Source organism: Mustela putorius, unplaced genomic scaffold (assembly GCF_011764305.1).
Source record: "Mustela putorius furo isolate JIRA1106 unplaced genomic scaffold, ASM1176430v1.1 tig00003834_pilon_pilon_pilon, whole genome shotgun sequence".
NCBI classification, from domain to species: Eukaryota; Metazoa; Chordata; class Mammalia; order Carnivora; family Mustelidae; genus Mustela; species Mustela putorius.
Genome location: NW_025421987.1, coordinates 103,289,725 through 103,314,069, shown reverse-complemented (window position 1 = coordinate 103,314,069; position 24,345 = coordinate 103,289,725). Strand labels below are relative to the sequence as shown.

The 24,345-nt window shown below is 39.7% G+C and overlaps 1 protein-coding gene across 8 annotated transcripts in view; it reads right to left on the bottom strand.

The window, feature by feature from the left end:
- CEP70 (centrosomal protein 70) overlaps positions 1–24,345 on the bottom strand; it is a 128,642-nt gene that overhangs the window by 91,429 nt on the left and 12,868 nt on the right. For all 8 annotated transcript variants that reach the window (XM_045088860.1, XM_045088863.1, XM_004762419.3 and 5 more), the window contains exon 2: positions 23,835–23,937. The gene's annotated coding sequence lies outside the window, so the exon portion shown is untranslated. The remainder of the gene's footprint in view (positions 1–23,834; positions 23,938–24,345) is intronic.

Sequence of the window (24,345 nt, the reverse complement as noted above, 5' to 3'; positions counted from 1 at the left end):
CAAACCATAAGACACTCATAATCACAGGAAACAAATGGAGGGTTGCTGGAGGGGAGGCAGGTGAGAGATATGGGGTGGCTGGGTGATGGGACACTGTGGAGGGTATGTGCTATGCTGAGTGCTGTAAATTGCGTAAGACTGATGAATTACAGACCTGTACCCCTGAAACAATACATTTATGTTAATAAACAAACAAACAAACAAAAAAATAGTTCAACATATGAAAAGCAATGTAATGGACTACATTAATGCAATGAGGGACAAAAAGAACACATGATCATCTTAATTGATACAGAAAGAGCATTTGACCAAACTGAACACCCTTTCATGATAAGAAAAAAAAACACTGAACAACCTAGGAAAAGAACAAATCTAGCTTGGGGCACCTGGGTGTCTCAGCCAGTTGAGCATTCAACTCTTGGTTTTGGTTCAGGTCATGATCTCAGAATTGTGAGACTAAGCCCCGTGTCAAGACTCCATGCTCAGTGAGCAGTCTGCTTGAGATTCTCTCCTTCTCTCTCCCTCTGTCCCCCCTCTACACTTGCACACACACACACACACACACTCTGTCTAAAATAAATAAAATCTTTTTTTTTTTAAATAAATAAAATCTTTACAAAGAAAAAAAAAATCTACTTCAACATAATAAAAGCCACATATGAAAACCTACAGTGAACATCATATTTAATGGTCAAAGACTGAATGTTTTTCCTCTAAGATCAGAAACAAAGCAAGGATTTCCACATTCACCACTTCTATTCCATATATTTCTGGGAGGTCTAGCCAAAGCAATTAATCTAGAAAGGGAAATCTAGAAAAAGATGACCAAATTGAAAATGAAGAAGTAAAATTACCTGTTTGAGGGTGATATAATCTTGTATGTAGAACAGCCTAAAGAGTCCACCAAAAAACCCAAAAGCCTTTTAGAATAAATGAATTCAACAAAAATACTAGGATGTAGGGTCAACACACAAAAATCAGCTACATGTATATACACCAACAATAAACAATTCAAAAGGTAACTTAAGAACACAATTCCACTTACAATAGCATTAAAAGAAATATAATCAAAGAGGTCAAAGACCTGTACAATCAAGACTGCAAAACACTGATCAAAGAAATTAAAAAACCAAACAAATGGAAAAACATCCTATGCTCATGGATTGGAAGACTTAGTATTAAGATGCCCATAATGCCCAAAGCAGTCTACATAACCAATGCAATCCCTACCAAAATCCCAATGACTTTTTTGTTGTTGTTGCAGAAATAAAAATCATTCTAAATACACAGGGACTCTCAAGGGACCACAAATGGCCAAGACAGTCTTGAAAAAGAACAAATCTGGAGGACCTATACTTCCTGATTTCCAAACTCACTGTAAAGATACAGAAATTAAAAGTGTGGTACTGGGGGACCCACATCGGGCTCCTTGCTCAGCGGGGAGCCTGCTTCTCCCTCTGCCTCTGCTGCCACTCTGCCTGCCTGTGCTCGCTCTCGCTCTCTCTCTCTGGCAAATAAATAAATAAAATCTTAAAAAAGTACTGGCATAAAGACGGACATAGAAACCAATGGAGTAGAACAGATAAGCCAGAAATAATCCCCCACCTATATTATCAAAAGATTTTCTTTCTTTTTTTTTTTTTAAGATTTATTTCTTGGGGCGCCTGGGTGGCTCAGTGGGTTAAGCCGCTGCCTTCGGCTCAGGTCATGATCTCAGGGTCCTGGGATCGAGTCCCGCGTTGGGCTCTCTGCTCAGCAGGGAGCCTGCTTCCTCCTCTCTCTCTCTCTGCCTGCCTGTCTGCCTACTTGTGATCTCTCTCTGTCAAATAAATAAATTAAATCTTTAAAAAAAAAAAAAAGATTTATTTCTTTATTTTAGAGAGAAAAAGTGAGAGCAAGTATGGGGAGTGGCAAAGGGAGAGAATCCTGAAGCAGATGCCCTGCTGAGCAAGAAGCCCAGCACAGGGCTGGATCTCAGAACACAGGAGATCATGACCCAAGAGATCATAAACAGCACTGAAATCAAGAGCTGGAGGCTTAACCTACTGAGCCACTTAGGAACCTTGAAAAGATTTTCAACAAGAATGCCAAAATCGTTCATGGAGGAAGTATGGTGTCTTCAACAAATGGTTCTGGGAAAACTGGACATGCACATGCAAAAGAATGAAGCTGAACCCTTACCTAACACGATATATACAAATATTAACTAAAAATAGATAAAAGACCTAAACGTAAGAGTCAAAATAATAAAACTCTTAAAAGAAATTATAGGGTAAAATTCCACAACACTGGATTTGGTTGTGGTTCCTTGGATTGACACAAGAGGCACAGGAAACAAAAGAAAAAACAAATTGGACTTCACAAAAATTAAACCTTTAGTGCATCAGGGCACCTGGGTGGCTCAATCTTTAAGCACCTGCATTTGGCTTGGGTCATGATCCCAGGGTCCTGGGATAGAGCCCAACCTCAGGCTCCCTGCTCAGTGGGAGGCCTACTTCTCCCACTCCCTCTACCTGTGTTCCCTCTCTCACTGTGTCTCTGTCACATAAATAATTTAAAAACTTTAGTGCATCAAAAGATACTATCAACATAGTAAAAAGGCAACCCATTGAATGGGAAAAAATATTTCCAAATCATATATGTGATAAGGAATCAATATCCAAAATAGAGAACTTCTAATACTGAATTAAAAAAAAAAATCTGAATAAAAAATGGACATATAAGGGCCTATTTAGCCAGAGTAATTCCATCTTGAATTAAACAATCATTTTGTTGTTTATGCAGTAAAACTTAAACTGACCCTGCTCCCCCCAGGGGACTTACTTAAATGCAAATCAGGGCAACCAGTCCCAGGTGACAAAGCCCAAATACAAGGGTGCATCAGGCCAGGTGGAGGTATCCAATCAGTGGGGGGGCATACTGTCTCCTTATCTACCAAGGAGTGTGGGTCCTGCCTATTGGGTGCCAATTCTGACCAAGGTGATAGGCTAGTTCAAATATCTACTAGAGTAAATCATAATTCAATTGGTCACTTATATGTGACCTAGCATGACTGTGCAGCTTTTTCTGTGTGTTACAATTTCATTGGCCACCTGTGCGTGGCCAGGCCCAACCACATGGCCTTTGCCCTTAAAAGCTAGTCTGTAAAGCAGAGAGGGGTTGCCCTCTCTGTAAGAGGCATGACCCTGGCCAGTTGGTTTGATTCTTGATGCTTGGCGCGAAATAAAGCTTTGCTTGACCTTTGCTTTGTATCAGTCTCGCTCCTTTAATCACGGACTCATTATTGGGGGACCTTTCAGACAAAGAACTTGACATGTAAATGGCCAATAAAAACTTGAAAAGATATTCAACTTCAATACCTATTAGATAAATGCAAATCAAAATGCTATGGCAAAAAAAAAAAAAAAGATAAATGTAAATCAAAACTACAATGAGCTACCACCTCACATCCATTAGGCTACTGTCAGGAAAACAAAAAGTACCAAGTATTGCCAAGAATGTGGAAAAACTGGGGGGTAAGAAAAGAATAAATGAAACAAGATGGGATCGGGAGGGAGACAAACCGTAAGAGACTCTAATCTCACACAAAAAAACTGAGGGTTGCTGGGGGAAGGTGGGGGAGGGACAGGGTGGTGGGGTTAAGGATATTGGGGAGGGTATGTGCTATGGTGAGTGCTGTGAAGTGCGTAAACCTGGCGATTCATAGACCTGTACCCCTGGGGCTAATAATATATGTTTATAAAAAAATTAAAAATTAAAAAAAAAGGAATGTGGAAAAACTGAAATCCTTGTGCACTACTGTGAAAAACAGTATGGTAGTTCTTCAAAAAAAATCAAACAGAATCATCATATGATCCAGCAATTCTACTTCTGGGTATATACTCAAAAGAATTTAAAACATGGTCTCAAAAAGATAACTGTATTTCCATGTTCATAGCAGCATTATTCACAACACCAAATATGTGTAAGAAACCCAAGCATTAATCAACAGATGAATGGATAAGCAAAATATGACATATCCTTACAACGGAATATTATTCAGCTTTAAACAGGAAGGAAATTTTGACATATATTGCAGCATGAGTGAACCATGAGGATATTAGTCACAAAAAGACTAATTCTATATGATTCCATTTACATGACGTAGAGCAATCAAAATCATAGCAACTGAAAGTAGAATGGCAGTTACCAGGCAGGGCTTTGAGGGATGGGAGACTTAATGTCTAATGGGTATAGAGTTTCAGTTTCACAAGATGAAAAGAGTTCTGGGTGCCTGGCTGGCACAGTTGGAAAAGCATGGGACTCCTGATCTTGGGATTTTAAGTATAAGCCCCACCATTAGGTGTAGAGACTGCTTAAAATAAATAAATAAACCTTTAAAAAAAAAAAAAGTTCTGTAGATGGATGGGGGTGAGGGTAGCACATTATGAATATATGTAATATCACTGAACTAAATGTACATTTAAACAATGGTTAACATGGTTATAGTTTAAGTTCTAGCAGTTTTCTTTTTTGTAATGCAAGTGCCTGACTTAAGCTTTGATTGTGAAGGGATCCATTTCAAAGACAGCTCTCTCCAATAAACATAGGGCCAACCACAAGACTAAAGAGCTAGGCCACTTCCCACAACTGAGGCACTATTGTTTTAGTGACCTTGGTTAATTTTGATTAACTGGACATTTGAGCCACTTGTTTTTTTTTTCCCCCCTTTCACACTTTAAATTCCCTCTCTTATGTTTTAAATGCACCAATAAAGAGTGAGACTGCAGACCCATGCCTGGAAGTGTAAGGGAAAATGGTAGAGTAGGAGGATCCTGAGCTCACCTTGTCCCACAGACACACTGAGGCAACAACTACAGCTATGCAATTAACTTTGAAATATCTGAAGACTGACAGAACAGATCTTCCACAGCTAATTATAGAGAGAAAGCCACACAGAAAAGGGTAGAATGGGCAGAGATGCAGTTGGGAACCAACCCCCTGGTAAACTAACCACAAACAGGAGGGACATCAAAGCATGAAAAGCAAGAGGATCAGACCCCACACCAGGTAAACCCCTAGAACTGGGAACACTAGGAAGACAAATCAGCTTAACATCGGGCTTTGAGGGGCACCAAGGTGACTCAGTCGGTTAAGTGTCTGTCTTCAGCTCAGGTCATGATCCCAGAGTCCTGGAACTGAGCCCTGCATCTGGTTCTGTGCTTAGCATGAAGTCTGTTTGTCCCTCTCCCTCAGAATCCTGCTCATGCTCATTCTCTCTCTCTTCCTCAAATAAATAAATAAATCTTAAAAAAACAAAAAACAAAAAACAAAAACTGACTTTGAAGACCACTAGGGATTAACTCCAGGAACTTTAAAAATCAACAGGCTTAACTCCAGGAGAGCTAGAGGGTGACAGAAAACCGAATCCCAGGTGCCTGGGTGACTCAGTGGGTTAAAGCCTCTGCCTTCAGCTCAGGTCATGATCCTGGGATCCTAGGATCGAGCCCCGAATCGGGCTCTCTGCTCAGCAGGGAGCCTGCTTCTCCCCGCCCTCCCACCCCCACCTGTCTCTCTGCCTACTTGTGATCTCTGTCTGTCAAATAAATAATTAATTTTTTTAAAAAAAGACAAGAAAGAAAACCGAATCCCTACCCTTAAAGAGCCAACATACTAAGTAACTCAGAGACATAGCACAGAAGCAGCAGCTTGAAAAGCACCTGGAGGTATTCATGAAAGATTTATTGACTAATCTGAGAATATGTACTAGAGGGGTCAAAAATTTCTCCGGCAACAAAAGCGATGGCAGGTGCCATTTTTCCTTGCCTCCTGCAGCCTAGATAGAGATGCTTCTGGGAGCCAGTTCTAACACTCTCCATCCGCCTTACTACCAATGAGTGCCACACCCCCATATTCTCATGCAGACCACCCCACCCAACCTGCCCACCTTGGCAACCATCCCTCCAAAACAGTTCCTGCCCTGTCACACCTGGAAGGCATCTCTGCCAACAGTGTACACTCCAAAGTAACTCCTGCCCCAGCATGCACACCAGTGTGCCCACGGTTCCTACCTGAGCCTCTAAGCTGGCTGTACAGAGTATAAGTCCTGCCCTTCACTTTTCCTGCAGGTATGGCAGATACTAACTGTAGATAGCTAGCTAGGCTAAGTGCCAACCCTACTTACCAGTGAACACATAGGTAGCATGTGGGCCTCTCCACATTGCAGGGAGCAAACTGTGCCCAGTACACCCACATCAGCAAAATCAAGTCACTTTAGCCAGTCAAGCCGGAAGTGAGCCCCTCCCACCAGCACACCCGCAATAGCAGCTCAGTCACAACAGAAGGGTGTGCTAAGCCTACAAAGGGGACACAGCTGGAGTGCCTGGTTCTGGTGACCAGGGCAGACTGCACTATATGGCACCACAGAATCTCTTCTACACAAGGCCACTACTTTTTTTTTTAGGTTTACATTTTTTTTAATTTTTTATTTTTTAAATTTCTTTTCAGCGTACCAGAATTCATTGTTTATGCACCACACCCAGTGCTCCATGCAATATGTGCCCTCCATAATACCCACCACCAGGCTCACCCAACTTCCCACCCCTGCCCCCTTCAAAACCCTCAGATTGTTTTTCAGAGTCCATAGTCTCTCACGGTTCATCTCCCTCTCCAATTTCCCTCAACTCCCTTTCAAACCAGGAGATGTAGCTGACCTACCTAACACTTGGAAACAAATAGAGAGGGGCGCCTGGGTGGCTCAGTGGGTTAAGCCTCAGCCTTCGGCTCAGGTCATGATCTCAGGGTCCTGGGATTGAGCCCTGCGTCAGGCTCTCTGCACAGTGAGGAGCCTGCTTCTCCTCTCTCTCTGCCTGCCTTTCTGCCTACTTGTGATCTCTGTCTGTTGAATAAATAAATAAAAATCTTAAAAAAAAAAAAGAAACAAATAGAGACAAAATGAGGAAAAAGAGAAATATGACCCAAATGAAAGAACAAGACAAAATCATAGTAAAAAAGATAAATAAAAGAGAGATAAGCAATATGCCTAATAAAGATTTCAAAAGTGATAGTCATGAAGTTAATTACTAGACTTGAGAAAAGAGTGAATGAACTCAGTGAGAATGTCAACAGAGACACTAAATATAAAATATATACATAAACATTTTATTAAAAATATATATGTAAATAAAATAACCAGTAAGAGCTCAAGAATTCCCTCTCTCGCTGTCTCTCTCTGTCAAATAAATAAAAATAAAAATCTTAAAAAAAAACACAGAAATGAAAAATATATTAGAGGTAAATCAGTAGCAGATTAAAAGACACAGAAGAGATTAGCAATCTGGAAGGCAAATTAATGCAAAGCAACCAAACTGCACAACAACAACAACAACAACAAAGAATAATAAAATAGGAGAACAGAGGAAGGGAACTCTGCAACATAATCAAGCATAACATTCACATAATAGAGATCCCAGAAGGAGGAGAGAGAAGGGGGCAGAAAACTTATTTGAAGAAATAATAGCTGAAAACCTCCCAGTTTGGGGCAGGAAACAGACATTCTGATCCGGGAAGGACAGAAAGGCCCTAATGAAGTTAACCCAAGAAGTTCCACCATCAAACACGTAACAGGGCAAATAGCAAAAAGTAATGATAAAAAAAAACTCTTAAAAACACCAACAAGAAACGTTACAAGGGAAACCCCATAAAGCTATCAGCTAATTTTTCAACAAGAACATCACAGGTGCCAATACTCACTTGCATACACCAGCCCCACCTCCCCATTGCACACTTGTTTACACCAACCCCATCTCCCCATACCACACTTGTTTATGCCAGCCCCATCTCCCCATACCACATTTCAGTGGATCCAAACTTCCCCATCATGCTTGCCTTTGTACCAGTCTTACAGGCCTCCTCTTGAGAACACCAACCCAAACCTCACCAACACCACATCTCCTAATCCACAGGTTTTGTAGGACCTATAGGACCTCAGCTGCAGCAGCAGCAGCAGGACTCATTTCACAAACTGACTACAACACACTTGTTAAAACACATCCTACTCAGCAGGGGACCAAACACTTCCCACAACAAGCAAAGAGAACCTCCGCAGACAACTGGACTCAAGGAAAAAGCAACCAGGACTCAACAGCAGGCCATAAGCAACACACATAGGAGATACTTCCTGAAGCACCATGTCCTAAGAAACAGGGGACACTGTACTGCAGGGAACCACGGGGCCTTGTCTTCAAAACACTATTACCATCAAAGGCAAGAGACATAACTGACACTAAACACAAAAACAGACACAAAGTTAGGCAAAATGAGAGAACAGAAAATATGTCCCAAGTGAAAGAACAGGACCAAACACCAACAAAAGACCTACGTGAAATGGATATAAGCAATATGCCTGATAGAGAATTTAAAGTAATGAAAATATTCATTGGACTTGAGAAAAGAGTGGAGGACATTAGTGAGGATCTTAACAAAAAGATAAAAAAACAACCAACCACAGATGAAGAACACAATAAATCAAATTAGAAATATATTACATGGAATAAATAGCAGGATAGAGAAAGCAGAGGAACAAATTAATGACCTGGAAGATAGAATAATGGAAAGTAACCAAGCTGAACAAACAGAGGAAACAAAATATGGAAACTGAGAATACACTCAGGGAACTCAGCGACTCCCATCCAGCATAATAACATTTGCATTATAGGGATCCCAAAAGAAGAAAGAGAAAAGGGGGCAGAAATTTATTTGAAAAAATAATAGCTGAAATCTTCCCTAATCTGAGGAAGAAACAGATATCTAGATTCAGAAGGCACAGATTTCCAAAAAAATTCAATCCAAGGAGATCCACATCAAGACACATAGTAATTAAAATGGCAAGTAGTAGTAATATGGAAAAAAATTTTTAAAGCAACAAAAGAAAAGAAGACACTTACATATAAGGCTATCAGCAAGTTTTTCAGCAGAAGCTATGCAGGCCAGAAGAGAGTGCAATGATATATTCCAAGTGCTAGAAGGAAAAAATCTAGAGCCAAGAAAATCCAGCAAGGCTCTCATTCACAAAAGAAGAAATAAAGACTTTCTCAAACAAAAAAACTAAATGAATTCATGACCACTAAACAAGCCCTACAAGAAATATTAAGTGGGACTCTGAGTAGAAAGGACCATAAGTGGGCACCTGGGTGGCTCAGTGGGTTAAGCCGCTGCCTTCGGCTCAGGTCATAATCTCAGGGTCCTGGGATCGAGTCCCGCATCGGGCTCTCTGCTCAGCAGGGAGCCTGCTTCCCCCCTCCTCTCTCTCTGCCTGCTTCTCCATCTACTTGTGATCTCTGCCTGTCAAATAAATAAATAAATAAATAATCTTTAAAAAAAAAAAAAAAGGACCATAAGTGAGAAAATGAAGAGTAAAAAATACAAAAGCAGTAAAAATAAGTATTTCTGTAAAAATCACTCAAGGGAGTCATAAAATAGAAGGCTGTAAAATATAACATCATATACCTAAAAATGGCTTCAAACTTAAGTGACTGCAAACCTAACCATAGATCACTAGACAAAGAAGACATTATATACAAACCTAACAGTAACCACAAATCAGAAACCAGTAATAAGTATGCAAAGAATAACGAGAAAGAAAGCCAACTATATCACTAAAGAAAGTCAACAAACTGTGAAAGAGAACAAGAGAAGGTCAGAGAAAAACTACAAAAACAACCATGAAACAAGTAACAAACTGGCAATTAATATATATCAATAAATATTTTGAATGCAAATGGACTAAATGCTCAAATCAAAACACATACAGTGACAGAATAGATTTTTAAAAAAAGAAAAAGAAAAAGAAAAAATAAGACCTATCTGTATGCTCATTTCAGATGTAAAGATACCTGCAGACTGAAAGTGACGGCATGGGGAAACATTTATCATTCAAATGAATGTCAAAATAAGGCTGAGTAGCAATACTTCTACTGGACAAAATAGATTTTAACACCTTTTAAAAAAAATTTTTTTTTAATTTATTTGAGAGAGAGAGCATGAGCAGGGTGAGGAGCAGAGGGAGACTCACAGCCAAGCAGGGAGCCCAATACAGGGCTTGATCTGGGGACTCTGGGATCACAACCTGAGCTGAAAGCAGACACTTAACTGACTGAGCCATCCCGGTGCCCCCGGGCAAAACAGACTTTAAAACAACTGTAACAAGAGACAATGGACGATATAATAATAAAAGGGACAATAAAATAAGAGGACATAACAATTATAAATATTTATGCATCTAACATGGGAGCACCCAAATATATAAGACAGTTAATAACAAACATAAAGGAAGTAACTGATAGTAATACAATAATAGTAGGGGATTTAAACACCTCCACTTACATCAATGGACAGATCATCCAAACTGAAAATCAACAATGAAACACTGCATTTGAATGACACACTGAACTAGATGGATCTAACTAACAGATATATTAAGAACATCCCATCCACAAACAGCAGACTATACATTCTTTTCAAGTGCACATGGAACATAATGCAGAATCACGTATTAAGCCACAAAACAAGTCTCAACAAATTCAAGAAGATCAAAGTCATATTATCCATCTTCTCTGACCACAACACTATAAAACTACAAATCAACTATAAGAAAAAATCTGGGGGGGCGCCTGGGTGGCTCAGTGGTTAAGCCGCTGCCTTCGGCTCAGGTCATGATCTCAGGGTCCTGGGATCGAGCCCCGCATCGGGCTCTCTGCTCAGCAGGGAGCCTGCTTCCTCCTCTCTCTCTGCCTGCCTCTCTGCCTACTTGTGATCTCTGTCTGTCAAATAAATAAATAAAATCTTTAAAAAAAAAAAAAAAGAAAAAAGAAAAAATCTGGAAAGAGCAAAAATATATGGAGATTGAATGAAATGCTCCTAATCAGTGAATGGGTCAACCAAGAAATCAAAGAAATAAAAATTACACAGAAACAAATGAAAAATGAAAACACAATGGTCTGAAATCTTTGGGATGAGGCAAAAGCATCTCTTCTAAGAGACTTCATAGCAATACAGGCCTATCTCAAGAAACGAGAAAAATCTCAAACAACCTAACCTTACATTTAAAGAGCTAGAAAAAAACACTCCCAATGAACAAACAAAAAAACTCCCAACAAACTAAAGTGCAGAACCAGACAGTTTCATTGAGGAATTCTACCAAACATTTAAAGAAGAGTTAATACCAATTCTTCTCAAACTTTTCCAAAGAATAGAATAGAAAAGTAAGCTTCCAAATTCATTCTATGAGGCCAGCTTTACCCTGATACCAAAACCAAATAAAGACACTGCAAAAAAAGAGAGCTACAGGCCAATATCGCCAGTGAACATATATGCAAAAATCCTCAACAATATCGGTAAACCGAATCTAACAACAAATTTTAAAGAATCATTCACCAAAATCAAGTGGGATTTATTCCTGGGATGCAAGAGTAGTTGAATATTCATAAATATTGTGATAGAAGGGTAGTTCAATATTCACAAATCAGTCAATGTGACACATCACATCAACCATATGATCGTCTCAATGGATGAGTTTAAAGCATTTGACAAAGTACTACATCCATTCATGATAAAAACCCTCAATAAAGTAGGTTGTTTTGTTTTTTAAGATTTTATTCATTCATTTGAAAGAGAGGCAGTGAGAGAGAGCATGAGCAAGGAGAAGATCAGAGGGAGAAGCAGACTCCTGGTGGAGCTGGGAGCCCAATGAGGAACTCGATCCCAGGACTCCAGGATCATGGACCAAAAGCAGTTGTCCAACCAACGGAACCACCCAGGCATCCCAATAAAGTAGGTTTAGAGGAAAAATACCTCAAATAATAAAGGCTGTATATGAAAAATCCATAGCTAACATCATACTTAATGGGAAAAACTGGGAGGTTTTCCTCTAAGGTCAGGAAGAAGACAAGGATGTCCACCCTCACCACTTTTATTCAATCCAGTACAGGAAGTCCCAGTCACAGCAATCAGACAACAAAAAGAAACTAAAAGTACCCAAAAAGGTAAGGAAGAAGTAAAACTTTGGCCATCTGTAGGTGACATGATACTATCTAAAGAAAACCCTAAAGACTCAACCAAAAAACTACTAGAACTGATAAATTAATTCAGTAGCTGCAGGATACAAAATCACTGTAGAGAAATCTGCTGTACTTCTACACACTAATAATGAAGCAGCAGAAAAAAGAAATTAAGGAAATAATCTCAGGGTGCCTGAGTGGCTCAGTCGGTTAAGGATCCAACTCTTGATTTCACCTCAAGTCATGATCTCAGGATCATGAGATGGAGCCCTGCATCCAGCTCTGCTCGGCTGGGAGTCTGCTTGGGATTCTCTCTCTCTCCCTCTTGCTCTCCCCCTCCCCACATCATGTGCTCTCTCTCACTCACACACTCTATCTCTCAAATAAATAAATCTTTAAAAAGAAACATTCCCATTTATAATTGCACCAAAAATATTAAAATACCTAGAAATAAACAACCATAAGGTGAAAGACCTCTACTTTGAAAATAAAACGCTAATGAAAGAAATTAAGATAACACAAAGAAATAGAAAGACATTCCACCTGCTCATGGAAGAGCAGGTGGAGAGTACAGGCAGTCATTTCTCTGACACTGATGACAGCAATATCTTTCTAGATAGGTCTCCTGAGGCATGGGAAATAAAAGCAAAAATTAACTATTGGGACTACCTCAAAATAAAAAGCTTCTGCACAGCAAAGAAAATCACCATCCAAAATAAAAGGCAACCTACAGAATAGGAGAAGATATTTGCAAATGACATATCTGATAAAGGATTAGTATTCAAAACATATGAACTTGGGGCACCTGGGTGGCTCAGTGGGTTAGGCCTCTGCCTTCGGCTCAGGTCATGATCCTGGGGTCCTGGGATCGAGCCCCGCATCGGGCTCCCTGCTCAGCAGGGAGCCTGCCTCCCTCTCTCTCTCTGCCTGCTTCTCTGCCTACTTGTGATCTCTATCAAATAAATAAAATCTTTAAAAAAAAACAACAACATATGAACTTATACAACCCAATACTGAAAAAACAATCCAATTAAAAATGGACAGAGGAGGGATGTCTGGGTGGCTCAGTTGGTTGGGCCACTGCCGTCAGCTCGGGTCATGGTCCCGGGGTCCTGGGATCGAGTCCCACGTCGGACTCCTTGTCCAACGGGGAGCCTGCTTCTCTCTCCGCCTTTGCCTGCCACTCTGCCTGCTTGTGCTCTCTGACAACTAAATAAATAAAATTTTTTTTTTTAATGGGCAGAGGACAATAAACAGACATTTCTCCAAAGCTGATATACAGATGGCCAACAGGCACATGAAAACAAGCTCCATATCACTCATCATCAGGGAAATGCAAACCAAAACCACAATGAGATATTATCTCATACCTCTCAGAATGGCTAAAATCAAAAATTCAAACAAGTACTGGCTAGGATGTAGAGAAAAAGGAACTCTTGTGCTCTGCTGGTGGGAATGCAAACTGGTACAGCCACCATGTGAGATGGTATGGAAGCTCTTAAAAAAATTAAAAACAGAACTACCCTGTGATCCAATAATCATGCTACTGGGTATTTACCCAAAAAATATGAGAACACTAATTCAAAAGAATACATGCACCCCTATGCTTATAGCAGTATTATTTGCAAGAGCCAAACCACGGAAGCAGCCCAAGTGTTCACTGACAGATGAATGGAAAAAGAAGATGCAATATATATATCCAATGAAATATTATTCAGCTATAAAACAACATGAATGAACCTAGTAGGTATAACGCTAAGTGAAGTATCAGAGAAACACAAATACCAAGGGGCGCCTGGGTGGCTCAGTGGGTTAAGCCGCTGCCTTCAGCTCAGGTCATGATCTCAGGGTCCTGGGATCGAGTCCTGCATCGGGCTCTCTGCTCAGCAGGGAGCCTGCTTCCCTCTCTCTCTCTCTGCCTGCCTCTCTGTCTACTTGTGATCTCTCTCTGTCAAATAAATAAATACAAATACCATATGACTTCACTCATGTAAAATTTAAGAAACAAAATAGGGCAAAGGGAAAAAAAAGACAAACCAAAAGACCAGACTCTTAACTTGAAGGAACAGGAACTCGGATACACTGCTGATGGTCATGTAAAATAGGACAATCACTTTGAAAAACACTTTGGCAATTTTTTAAAAGGTTAACTATATACCTAAGATCCAGCTATTCCATTCCTAGGTATTTACCCAAAAGTAATGAAAGCATACAGCCACCACACAAAGAATTGTACATGAAAGTTCTCTAGAGATTTATTTGTAATAGCCAGGAACTGGAAACGACTCAAAAGTCCATCAAAGCTGAATGGATACACAAACTAGTATATGTACACAATGGAATATCTCTCAGCAATAAAAAGGAATAAACCTTCAAAAAGAAGGAATAAACTATTGATATATGCAACAATACATATGAACCAGAAAACACTTATTGCTGAGTAAAAGAAGCTGAAGATTTATATACTGTATAACTCCATCTATATAAAATTCTAGAAAACAGGCGACTAGGTGGCTCAGTTGGTTAAGTGTCTGCCTTCGACTCAGGCCATAATCTTGGAGTCTTGGGATTGAGTCCCACATTGGGCTCCCTACTCAGTGAAGAGGCTGCTTCTCCCCGCTTGTGCTCTCTCCCTCTCGCTCTATCTCAAATAAATAAATAAAATCTTTTAAAAATAAAAAAAATAAAATTTTAGAGAACAAAAATTAACCTAATCTAAGTAGATCAGTGGTGGCTAGGGGAATGAGAGGCTGGGAAGATGGACCACAAAGGGGAACAAAGGATTTTTGGGGTGATGGATATATGCACAATCTTGATTATGTGATGGTTTCACAGGTGCCTATGTATGTCAAAACCTTATCAAATAGTATACTTTAAATATGTGCAGCTTATTTTTTATCACATATATCTCGATAAATCTGTTAAAAAAATAAAACTTTCCTGAAATGAAAAAATACGTACATTTGAAATTACATATGGAAAGAACGTATCACATACTCGAGAACACTGACCCATCCTAATAAAATTACTAGACTTCATAGAAAAAAAATTCTTTGGTCATCTAGAAAAAAAGAACAATACTTATAAGGGGGAAAAAATTAGATTATCATCTGGCTTTCATACCAATACTTTATACCAGAAGAAAGACTTTAATATATTTAAGAAATTCAAGGAAAAGAAGTGTGAACCAAAGATTTTATATCAGCAAAACTGCCTTTCAAGTATAAAGAAGACAAACTTTTATCCACATACAAGAACTCAGGGACTATTCCTTCCTAAGAAACCTAATAAAGGAGCACTGGGGAACCAAAATGATACATAGGGGCTCCTGAAAGGTTCAATCCATTAAGCATCTGCCTTCGGCTCAGGTCATGATCCCAAGCCCTGGGATCCAGCCCCTCAGGGGGAGCCTGCTTTTCCCTCCTCCACTCCCCCTGCTTGTTCTCTCTCTGCCAAACAATAACAAATTTTAAAAAAAGAAAAGAAAAATAGGGTTATAGATATAATAGAGAAATTCAATGAAAGCTCTATAATCTCAGTTTGTATTGGAAGTACTTATATGAACTCATAAGATACTAAATCTTTAATGTGTGTGCCTCTATATAAATAGACACATGTAGGAATTCTAGCTCTGCCTACAGAAAAACCTCCAACAATAACTATGGATCCCTAGCATACAGATATAACCTTGAAATGCAATTTCCCTCTTGAAAAAACAAAAACAAAAAGTTTCAAGGGATGATGTCAGATTGTCAGATTTGGGACAGAACATTCAAGCTATCAGATAACAAGCAACAGACTAGTAAGGGTCATTATCAAAAAAATAGGCTTAAATCTCCCGCCCAGGGCAAAGATGAGATAACCTAAGCTTCAATAATGATAATGACTGCAATGAACTAAATACGTTTAAGTTCATGACCTTATATTGACATTAGATATTTTTTAAAAAATCTTTAAAGATTCTTTTAAAAAGAATGTTTATCAAAAAATAAGGAACTGAGGGAGGAGTCAAGATGGCGGAGAAGTAGCAGGCTGAGACTACTTCAGCTAGCAGGAGATCGGCTACATAGCTCATCTAAAGATTGCAAACACCTGCAAATCCATCGGCAGCTCGAAGAGAAGAACAGCAATTCTGGAAAAAGAAAAACAACCACTTTCTGAAAGGTAGGACTGGCGGAGACGTGAATCCAAAGCGACGGGAAGATAGACCCCGGGGGGAGGGGCCGGCTCCCGGCAAGCGGCGGAGCAACCGAGCACAAAATCAGGACTGGCCTCAAGTCCCGCAGGGTCACAGAAGGATGGGGGTGTCTGAGTGTCGCAGAGCTTGCGGGTATTGGAACGGGAAAGCCGGCTACAGAGACAGAGCCGACAGTAAGCTCACAGCTCGGGGGTACCTTGAACCAACACAGGCTCGGTGAGCTCGGAGCGCGGCCAGAGGTCAGGCAGACGGGAGTAACCGGGCGCTGTTCTCTGAGGGCGCACTGAGGAGTGGGGCCCCGGGCTCTCAGCTCCTCCAGGCCGGCGACCAGGAGGCCGCCATTTGTATTCCCGTCCTCCGGAACTCTACGGAAAGCACTCGGGAACAAAAGCTCCTGAAAGCAAACCCGAGCGGATTACTCAGCCCGGCCCCTGGTAAGGGCGGTGCAATTCCGCCTGGGGCACAGACACTTGAGAATCACTACAACAGGCCCCTCCCCCAGAAGATCAACAAGAAATCCAGCCGAGACCAAGTTCACCTACCAAGGAGTGCGGCAGAATTCCAGAGGAAGAGAAAGCAAAGCACTGAACTCACGGCTTTCTCCCTGTGAGTTTTTTTAGTCTTGCAGTTAATTTAATTTTTTTCTTTTTCATTTTTTGTTTTTTTTTTTTTAATCTCGCCTTCTGGTAAAATTTTTTTTAACTTTAACCATCTTCTTTTTAACGTTTTTAAACTAGTTTATCTAATATATATATTTTTTCTTTTTTATATTTTTCTTTATTCATTTTCTTTTTTTTTAATTCTTTTTTTTCTTTTTTTTTCTTTCTTCCTTTTTGAACCTCTTTTTATCCCCTTTTTCCCCCCTCACGATTTGGGATCTCTTCTGATTTGGTTAAAGCATATGTTCCTGGGGTTGTTGCCACCCTTTTAGTATTTTACTTGCTCCTTCATATACTCTTATCTGGACAAAATGACAAGATGGAAAAATTCACCACAAAAAAAAGAACAAGAGGCAGTACCGAAGGCTAGGGACGTAATCAATACAGACATTGGTAATATGTCAGATCTAGAGTTCAGAATGACAATTCTCAAGGTTCTAGCCAGGCTCGAAAAAGGCATGGAAGATATTAGAGCAACCCTCTCGGGAGATATAAAAGCCCTTTCTGGAGAAATAAAAGAACTAAAATCGAACCAAGTTGAAATCAAAAAAGCTATTAATGAGGTGCAATCAAAAATGGAGGCTCTCACTCCTAGGATAAATGAGGCAGAAGAAAGAATCAGTGATATAGAAGACCAAATGACAGAGAATAAAGAAGCTGAGCAAAAGAGGGACAAACAGCTACTGGACCACGAGGGGAGAATTCGAGAGATAAGTGACACCATAAGACGAAACAACATTAGAATAATTGGGATTCCAGAAGAAGAAGAAAGAGAGAGGGGAGCAGAAGGTATACTGGAGAGAATTATTGGGGAGAATTTCCCCAATATGGCAAAGGGAATGAGCATCAAAATCCAGGAGGTTCAGAGAATGCCCCTCAAAATCAATAAGAATAGGCCCTCACCCCGTCACCTAATAGTAAAATTTACAAGTCTCAGTGACAAAGAGAAAATCCTGAAAGCAGCCCAGGAAAAGAAGTCTCTAACATACAATGGTAAAAATATTAGATTGGCAGCTGACTTATCCACAGAGACCTGGCAGGCCAGAAAGAGCTGGCATGATATTTTCAGAGCACTAAATGAGAAAAACATGCAGCCATGAATACTATATCCAGCTAGGCTATCATTGAAAATAGAAGGAGAGATTAAAACCTTCCAGGACAAACAAAAACTGAAAGAATTTGCAAACACCAAACCAGCTCTACAGGAAATATTGAAAGGGGTCCTCTAAGCAAAGAGAGAGCCTATAAGTGGTAGATCAGAAAGGAACAGAGACAATATACAGTAACAGTCACCTTACAGGCAATACAATGGCACTAAATTCATATCTCTTAATAGCTCCCCTGAATGTTAATGGGCTAAATGCCCCAATCAAAAGACACAGGGTATCAGAATGGATAAAAAAACAAACCCATCTATATGTTGCCTACAAGAAACTCATTTTAAGCCCGAAGACACCTCCAGATTTAAAGTGAGGGGGTGGAAAAGAATTTACCATGCTAATGGACATCAGAAGAAAGCAGGAGTGGCAATCCCTATGTCAGATCAATTAGATTTTAAGCCAAAGACTATAATAAGAGATGAGGAAGGACACTATATCATACTCAAAGGGTCTGTCCAACAAGAAGATCTAACAGTTTTAAATATCTATGCCCCCAACGTGGGAGCAGCCAACTATATAAACCAATTAATAACAAAATCAAAGAAACACATCAACAATAATACAACGATAGTAGGGGACTTTAACACTCCCCTCACTGAAATGGATAAATCATCCAAGCAAAAGATCAGCAAGGAAATAAAGGCCTTAAACGACACACTGGACCAGATGGACATCACAGATATATTCAGAACATTTCATCCCAAAGCAACAGAATACACATTCTTCTCTAGTGCACATGGAACATTCTCCAGAATAGATCACATCCTCCGTCCTAAATCAGGACTCAACCGGTATCAAAAGATTGGGATCATTCCCTGCATATTTTCAGACCACAATGCTCTAAAGCTAGAACTCAACCACAAAAGGAAGTTTAGAAAGAACCTAAATACATGGAGACTAAACAGTATCCTTCTAAAGAATGAATGGGTCAACGGGGAAATTAAAGAGGAATTGAAAAAAATCATGGAAACAAATGATAATGAAAATACAACGGTTCAAAATCTGTGGGACACAACAAAGGCAGTCCTGAGAGGAAAATATACAGCAGTACAAGCCTTTCTCAAGAAACAAGAAAGGTCTCAGGTACACAACCTAACCCTACGCCTAAAGGAGCTGGAGAAAGAACAAGAAAGAAACCCTAAGCCCAGCAGGAGAAGAGAAATCATAAAGATCAGAGCAGAAATCAATGAAATAGAAACCAAAAAAACAATAGAACAAATCAACGAAACTAGGAGCTGGTTCTTTGAAAGAATTAATAAAATTGATAAACCCCTGGCCCGACTTATCAAAAAGAAAAGAGAAAGGACCCAAATAAATAAAATCATGAATGAAAGAGGAGAGATCACAACTAACACCAAAGAAATACAAACTATTATAAGAACATACTATGAGCAACTCTACGCCAACAAATTTGACAATCTGGAAGAAATGGATGCATTCCTAGAAACATATAAACTACCACAACTGAACCAGGAAGAAATAGAAAGCCTGAACAGACCCATAACCAGTAAGGAGATTGAAACAGTCATTAAAAATCTCCAAACAAACAAAAGCCCAGGGCCAGACGGCTTCCTGGGGGAATTCTACCAAACATTTAAAGAAGAACTAATTCCTATTCTCCTGAAACTGTTCCAAAAAATAGAAATGGAAGGAAAACTTCCAAACTCATTTTATGAGGCCAGCATCACCTTGATCCCAAAACCAGACAAGGATCCCATCAAAAAAGAGAGCTACAGACCAATATCCTTGATGAACACAGATGCGAAAATTCTCGCCAAAATACTAGCCAATAGGATTCAACAGAACATTAAAAGGATTATTCACCACGACGAAGTGGGATTTATTCCAGGGCTGCAAGGTTGGTTCAACATCCGCAAATCAGTCAATGTGATACAACACATCAATAAAAGAACGAACAAGAACCATATGATACTCTCAATAGATGCTGAAAAAGCATTTGACAAAGTACAGCCTCCCTTCCTGATCAAAACTCTTCAAAGTGTAGGGATAGAGGGCACATACCTCAATATCATCAAAGCCATCTATGAAAAACCCACTGCAAATATCATTCTCAATGGAGAAAAACTGAAAGCTTTTCCGCTAAGGTCAGGAACACGGCAGGGATGTCCATTATCACCACTGCTATTCAACATAGTACTAGAGGTCCTAGCCTCAGCAATCAGACAACAAAAGGAAATTAAAGGCATCCAAATCGGCAAAGAAGAAGTCAAACTATCACTCTTCGCAGATGATATGGTACTATATGTGGAAAACCCAAAAGACTCCACTCCAAAACTGCTCGAACTTGTACAGGAATTCAGTAAAGTGTCCGGATATAAAATCAATGCACAGAAATCAGTTGCATTTCTCTACACCAACAACAAGACAGAAGAAAGAGAAATTAAGGAGTCAATTCCATTTACAATTGCACCCAAAACCATAAGATACCTAGGAATAAACCTAACCAAAGAGGCACAGAATCTATACTCAGAAAACTATAAAGTACTCATGAAAAGAAATTGAGGAAGACACAAAGAAATAGAAAAATGTTCCATGCTCCTGGATTGGAAGAACAAATATTGTGAAAATGTCTATGCTACCTAAAGCAATCTACACATTTAATGCAATTCCTATCAAAGTACCATCCATCTTTTTCAAAGAAATGGAACAAATAATTCTAAAATTTATATGGAACCAGAAAAGACCTCGAATAGCCAAAGGGATATTGAAAAAGAAAGCCAAAGTTGGTGGCATCACAATTCCGGACTTCAAGCTCTATTACAAAACTGTCATCATCAAGACAGCATGGTACTGGCACAAAAACAGACACATAGATCAATGGAACAGAATAGAGAGCCCAGAAATAGACCCTCAACTCTATGGTCAACTAATCTTCGACAAAGCAGGAAAGAATGTCCAATGGAAAAAAGACAGCCTCTTCAATAAATGGTGCTGGGAAAATTGGACAGCCACATGCAGAAAAATGAAATTGGACCATTTCCTTATACCACACACGAAAATAGACTCAAAATGGATGAAGGACCTCAATGTGAGAAAGGAATCCATCAAAATCCTTGAGGAGAACACAGGCAGCAACCTCTTCGACCTCAGCCACAGCAACGTCTTCCTAGGAACATCACCAAAGGCAAGGGAAGCAAGGGCAAAAATGAACTATTGGGATTTCATCAAGATCAAAAGCTTTTGCACAGCAAAGGAAACAGTTAACAAAATCAAAAGACAACTGACAGAATGGGAGAAGATATTTGCAAACAACATATCAGATAAAGGACTAGTGTCCAGAATCTATAATGAACTTAGCAAACTCAACACCCAAAGAACAAATAATCCAATCAAGAAATGGGCAGAGGACATGAACAGACATTTCTGCAAAGAATACATCCAGATGGCCAACAAACACATGAAAAAGTGCTCCATATCACTCGGCATCAGGGAAATACAAATCAAAACCACAATGAGATATCACCACACGCCAGTCAGAATGGCTAAAATCAACAAGTCAGGAAATGACAGATGCTGGCGAGGATGCGGAGAAAGGAGAACCCTCCTACACTGTTGGTGGGAATGCAAGCTGGTGCAGCCACTCTGGAAAACAGCATGGAGGTTCCTCAAAATGTTGAAAATAGAACTGCCCTATGACCCAGCAATTGCACTACTGGGTATTTACCCTAAAGATACAAACGTAGTGATCCAAAGGGGCACGTGCACCCGAATGTTTATAGCAGCAATGTCCACAATAGCCAAACTATGGAAAGAACCTAGATGTCCATCAACAGCTGAATGGATCAAGAAGATGTGGTATATATACACAATGGAATACTATGCAGCCATCAAAAGAAATGAAATCTTGCCATTTGTGACAACATGGATAGAACTAGAGCGTATCATGCTTAGCGAAATAAGTCAAGCAGAGAAAGACAACTATCATATAATCTCCCTGATATGAGGAAGTGGTGATGCAACATGGGGGCTTAAGTGGGTAGAAGAAGAATCAATGAAACAAGATGGAATTGGGAGGGAGACAAACCATAAGTGACTCTTAATCTCACAAAACAAACTGAGGGTTGCTGGGGGGAGGGGGGTTGGGAGAAGGGGGTGGGATTATGGACATTGGGGAGGGTATGTGCTTTGGTGAGTGCTGTGAAGTGTGTAAACCTGGTGATTCACAGACCTGTACCCCTGGGGATAAAAATATATGTTTATAAAAAATAAAAAAATAAAAAATAAGGAACTAATTCATTATCTTGAAAATTGGTAAATAAATGGAAAGAATCAAGCATTTATGCTGCCTTTCCTAAAGGAATCATATAGCTGTGTATCCAGATGCTATATAAGGGACTAGTATGCCAATTAATAAGAAAAAAAAAAACAGGATAGAAAATACCACTGTTTTGCAACCTTAAATGAATAGATATAGGTATGAAGTTTCAAGAGTTGCTGAGATCACAAAGAGGCACAGGCACCTCCAATGGACTTGACAAACACTGCTTAGAGAATTGCCAAAGGACTTGAATCTGAGTCTGATCCAGTCCTGGATCCAGCTATAAGTGTGCAGGAATTATCCAGGGCAGAACATACTGAATTGTATATGAATTTATAATCAGCAAAATCCAGTCTACAGTATATATAGGTCAAACCCAGATTCTAGATCTGATAAATTATAAGGGAAAAGGAGGAACAGAGAGAAAAACCTACAGATTTTTAAAAATACATTTATTTATTTATCAGAGAGAGCCTCAAGTAGAATCCAGGCTGAGTATGGAGCCGAACGCGGGCCTCAATTTCGTGACCCTGAGATCACGACCTGAGTCGAAACCAAGAGCCAGATGCTCAACTAACTGTGTCACCCAGGCACCCTGCAAACCTACAGATATTTTAAAGAGTTTTTAAGGGGCAACTGTGTAGCCCAGTGGGTTTAGTGTCTGACTCGTGATTTTAGCTCAGGTCATAATCTCAGGGTCATGAGATGGAGCCCTGTATGAGGCTCCACACTCAGTGGGGAGTCTGCTCAAGATTCTTTCCCTTTCCCTTCCTCTCTGCCCCTCTCCCTGCTTGTTCTAAAATATATTTTTTTTAAAGTTCTTAAGTAATTTTTAACTGGTAAGGCTACACTATAGTGTCTAGAAATATACATTTATGGAAAAAAACTCAAGCATAAGAAAATAAGTACTATAGAAATCTGAAGAATGGCTACTAATGGGAGTACAGAAATAACTGAGACTGGCACTGAGCAATGGAGGGGCTCTGGCATGGTGAGCACGATTCTACACCCTAATCTGAGGGGTATCATCTTATTTTAATAATTTATTAATACCAAAAACACTAACCAAAAGAAAGCTGGTATAGCTCTGTAGCCAGGCTGCCTGGATTTGAACTGTGGATTCTGCCACACAGCCAGGAAATTACTAATGACTCTACGCCTTGATCTCACTATCATAAAATGAGGAGAGTAAAAAATACGTAGCTCATAGGGGTGTTATGGAAATTAGGAGTTAATATAGAAAGAAAATAAAACAGTGCCTGACTCATAGCTGACAGAGCTGGTGATCAGAGTTGGTGACCACCAGCTACCTGAATTAGTGTAGTTACTTAACCTCTCTGGGCTCCAGTTTCCTCAGCTGAGTTTAAAATATCTACCTAATTCAATTATCAAGAGATCAGAAGGAAATATATACAATGTATCTATTACAGTATTCAACAAATAACAGGTCTTTTTCTAGGCCTCCCAACATCCAGAGAGAATTATCAGTCACATTAGACATACCTCAGTCATAGCACATTCCTCTTGCACTTTTCACCTAGTCATTCAAGTTGATCTCAATGAAATGATCACCCAGTGAGTCTTATGTCTGAAACTGGATCTTCATCTAGATTTCAAAAGATAAACCAAAAATTTTAAAGTGTTCAACTTCTAGTGAAAATGGTCTTGTGTTATTCCCAGAGCAGGCATCTATGGCACTGGTAACCACTGAACTGAAGTGGAACAGCTGAAGTAACCACTGATGGACTCAACACTCATCATCTTGTGTTTTCTTCCTTCTCTTCATTCCTCTCCCTGCTTTTTGAAACATTTAGCTGGGAGTCCAAATCTATCATAAACTATTATCTGTAAGAACAGATAATTCTGACCACAAAGGTAGATTATTTTCATTTGCAAGGGTACTAAAATGAAACGCTCTCACACAAATACCACTAAACACAAACGGCAAAGGCAGGAATAAAAACTATCTTCTCAATTCCACCTGTGACTAAATAAATAATTGTTTTAAAAAGTT